The sequence below is a fragment of the Tachyglossus aculeatus genome, chromosome 1 (genome assembly GCF_015852505.1).
Source record: "Tachyglossus aculeatus isolate mTacAcu1 chromosome 1, mTacAcu1.pri, whole genome shotgun sequence".
NCBI lineage: Eukaryota > Metazoa > Chordata > Mammalia > Monotremata > Tachyglossidae > Tachyglossus > Tachyglossus aculeatus.
Genome location: NC_052066.1, coordinates 148,006,515 through 148,010,759, shown reverse-complemented (window position 1 = coordinate 148,010,759; position 4,245 = coordinate 148,006,515).

The following is a 4,245-nucleotide window of genomic DNA, read 5'->3' as shown; positions in this document are numbered from 1 at the left end:
GTCAAGGGCAGAGATGCAAGTTTATTGCGTGGAAAGAGGCAATGGTAAGCCACTTCTGTATTTTTACCACAAAGACTCTATGAATATACTACCACAACGACTTCAGTTGGAGGGTGGGCATTCTGGGAGAAATATGTCCTGGGAGTCTCTAAGGGTTGGGGATGGCTCGACAGCATAAGTCAAGACCTTCCTTTCCTGAAGAATTTCCCAGAATTCTCCTTTGACTTTGGCCATAATTGCCAAATGATTTGGTTTTTTTTTTCTTCTTAACAATAACTACATTAGATAAAGCTAGGAGCAGCCCCTGACACCACAATCCATCATGATGTTCCCATGGAAAAGAATCTTCAGGGAGAAAGGAGAAATCAGAACAACTTCAATTGTGGCATGTTTGTCTAGCACACTGCCTTTCTGACTGAATTGTCATAGGATACAAACTAAACAAAGCAACATGATGGCCATCCAGACCAGGACAATGCCTCTGACAGTGGTACCAGAATGCTTGGCATAACCTTGTGCTCTTCTGTACAATTCTCATGGTTAGGAATTGAACCACCAAAACCTCTAACTCTCTCCTCTCCATCCCTTACTTTCCCTGTTAGCAACTCATGACAGCCTCTTATCCAAACCCCCTCAGTCAGTTATTTTCTGCCTCTACAGCTTCCTGTGGGAATAAATTCCATATGTTTACCACCTGCTGGATGAAGAAGTGTTTCCTTTTAGTTTGCCTTGAATCTATTCTTCCAGCTTCACGCTCCTCCTGGTGCTGTAGGGTCTGATGAAGGACAATCCTGTGTTTATACTGCCCCATCCCTCATTGTTCTCTAAACTTTAAATACGTCTCTATTCAGACTTCGCCTCCCCAGACCCAAGAGTCCTGATCTCCTCAGACTTTCCTCATATAAAAGCTCTCCCATCCCTTCAGTTAGCTGGAGAGGTTGTGTCTACAACAGGCTTCAGCATTAGTCCTTGGCCCCATCTCCTGGCTTCCACTATCAGTCTTGAAAAAGAACTCACCCAGGTTTGAGTGAATGCTGGTGTCTTAGGGAAAACACTGCTTTCAGAGACACATGGGCATTTGAGTATAATAGAGTTGCTCAGTGAAATGGTGTAAAGTGAACATATGTAAGTCTTTTATCTTGAGAAGCAGCGTGGCCTAGTGGAAAGAACACAGGCCTGTGAGTCATAAGATCTGGCTTCTAAATCTGACTCCTCTGCCCCTTGACTGCTCCACGACCTCAAGCAAGTCACTTGTCTTCTCTGGGTCTCAGTTTCCTCATCTGTGTAATGGGAATTCAATACCCAGTCTCCCTCTACTCAGACTGTGAGCCTGATGAATGTCCAACCTAATTGCCTTGTCAGGAGTAAGTACTTGATTATTAATTATAATTATGGTATTGTCAAGCACTTACCATGTGCCAAGCCCTGTACCAAGCAGTGGGGTATATATGAAATAATCTGGTTGGACCCAGCCCCTGTCCCATACAGGGCTCACCATCTTAGAAGAAGAGAGTAGGATTAATCCCCATTTTACAGATGAGATAACTGAGGCACAGGGAAGTGAAGTGCCTTGCCCCAGGTCACACAGCAGGCAAGTAGTGGAGCTAGGATTAGAACCCAAGTCCACTGACTCCCAAGCCCATGCTCGTCCCACTAAGGTATTACCATACCTGTTACTTGCTAGATGACATCTACCCTCCCCACAAACTGCCCACCATTCAGCTAGTCCTCAGAATGGACCAGATATATTATAATCAGCACTGACTGAGGATCTTTTTCAGGGAGTGTAGGGCACTACGCACTTGGCAGGGAGGGCCGAGGATGGAAGTAAACAACCCGGGCCCTACCAGAGAACGGCTGTCTCGTGGGCTGACTTCGTCTAGAGTTTCACTGGAAGATTCTTGGGCCATTGGATGATGGTGGTCAGTTTTGATTTCTTGAAAACATCCTTATAATGAATTCCCTTAAAATGTTTTTTTGAATTCCTATTGGCTCTCTATTGAGCCCTCTTCTTCTTTCTCACTCCTCTGCCAAAAAGACAAAGTCACATATAGCATGAGCCTTACGGTAAGACTGCAAGATGAAAAGTTTGGTCAGGGAGAAAAGCCTATAAATAATTCCAAATGTATTTGAAATATCCAGCAGCCAGAGGTCAGCCGGCATGAACTATGCTTTATTTTGACGCAGAATTGGAAAAGCAGGGTGGCTGGCAGTAACCACGCCATTAATTATTTCTGTGATTACAATCAGATTTCTTTCAAAGCCTTCAAGCTTCACCAGAAAACCAGAAAATTGTCTTCTTCCACTTCAATCTCCAGCCAGAAAGAAAAATTTCACTTTGAGTTTCAGACTGTTTTTAACGAGGCGGAGGGCGTGGGAGAGGAGGGAATCAGCAGCATTCCTTGTTGCTGAAAAACAGTCACGGTGAATAGGAGATTTACTTGTCAAATTGAAAAGCGAAAATGAACAGCTACTGAATTTTGCTTGTGTTAGGCATCTCAGCTTTATCTGGCCTTCTTTGCTAGGGCACATGAATTGCCTTTGTGAGGGCAATCCCTGAGGGTGTAAGTGTAATCCCTTTAGAATCTCTAGGCTTGGTATCTCTCTCTAGAACATAAGCTCACTGTGGGCAGGGAACATGTATACCAACTCTGTTATATTTTAATCTCCCAGGTGCTTAGTACAGTGCTCTGAACATAGGTTCAAATTCCAGCTCTGCTCCTGGGTTTGCTGTGTGACTTTCAATAGTAATCCCAGAGATTACTCTGGGATTGAATTTCAGGGTCAAATCATGGCAAGACCATAGTCTCAGGAAAGCCATTTAACAGCTCTGGTCTTCATCTCTTTAAATGAAATTGTAATTCAATGTAATTATGGTATTTGTTAAGTGCTTATTGTGTGTCAAACCCTGTTCTAAGCCGTGGAAAGATACAAGTTAATCAGGTCGACAGAGTCCCTGTCCCACTTGGGGCTCACAATCTAAGTATTAGGGAGAACAGATATTGAATCCCCATTTTATATTTGAGGAATCTGAGGCACAGAAAAGTTAAGTGACTTACCCAAAGTCACACAGCAAGCAAGTGGTAGAGCCGGGATTAGAACCCAGGTCATCTGATTTCCATTAGGCCATGCTGCTTCAGTCATAAAATGGGGTTAATAACACTTGCCTCTCCCTATTTCAAAAGTGAGGAAAAATTGAGAATACAGACATGAAAGCACTGTGAGAAAATAAAAGCACTAATCCAATTCAAGAGATTATTATTATCATTAGCGTTATTACTGCTATCACTGTATCCCAAGACTTGTTAGCTGAGTTCTTCTCTTTCGCTTTTCAAATGCTGTAGGTCTTATGTGTAGCAATTGTTACTCAACGTGAACTAGGTTCCTGGCACTACCAGCTTGAGCAACTGATGGGTTTCGTGTATCATTTATTGTATCCCAAGACTTGTTAGCTGAGTTCTTCTCTTTCACTTTTCAAATGCTGTAGGTCATATGTGTAGCAATTGTTACTCAACGTGAACTAGGTTTCTGGCACTACCAGCCTGAGCAACTGATAGGTTTCCTGTATCATTTACCGGGTCAGTAGAACCATGGGACTAATGAGGGGATTATAGAGATAACATTGTGTTTTCACACACTATATCTGCCCATTTGGACCCACACATTCCACAGCATTTACTTTTTATGGCCTCAGAACTGTCATTCAACCTGAAACTCATCCTTTGACCCATACATGCGTTGAGGGAATGAGATGGGCCATTTTACCCCCAAGGCTCATTTTTTAGTCAAGATGTGACCAATGTCCAGTAAGGATTGCGGTTCCATCCGTTCACCCTCTCAGTACACTGGGGGAACTCCAGGTTACTCTGGGACCGAAGATCAGACTCAAATACTGACAAGGCCATGGTCTCAGGAAAGTCACTTAACAGCTCTGGGTTTCACACTTGTCACCTGTGAATGGAGGATGACCTGTAAAGCCTGGGCACCCATCCTCTTTATTCTTTTTTTTTTTCTAATGGTAGTTTTTAACCACTGACTATGTGCCAGCCACCAAACTAAGCAATGGGGTAGATACAACCTATTCAGACAGGATATAGTCCATGCCCCATGTGGGGCTCACAGTCTTAATCCCCATTTTACAGTTGAGGTAACTGAGGCACAGAGAAGTGAAGTGACTTGTCCAAGGTCATTCAGCAGACAAGTGGTGGGGACAGGATTAGAACACAGGTCCTTCTGGCTCCCAGG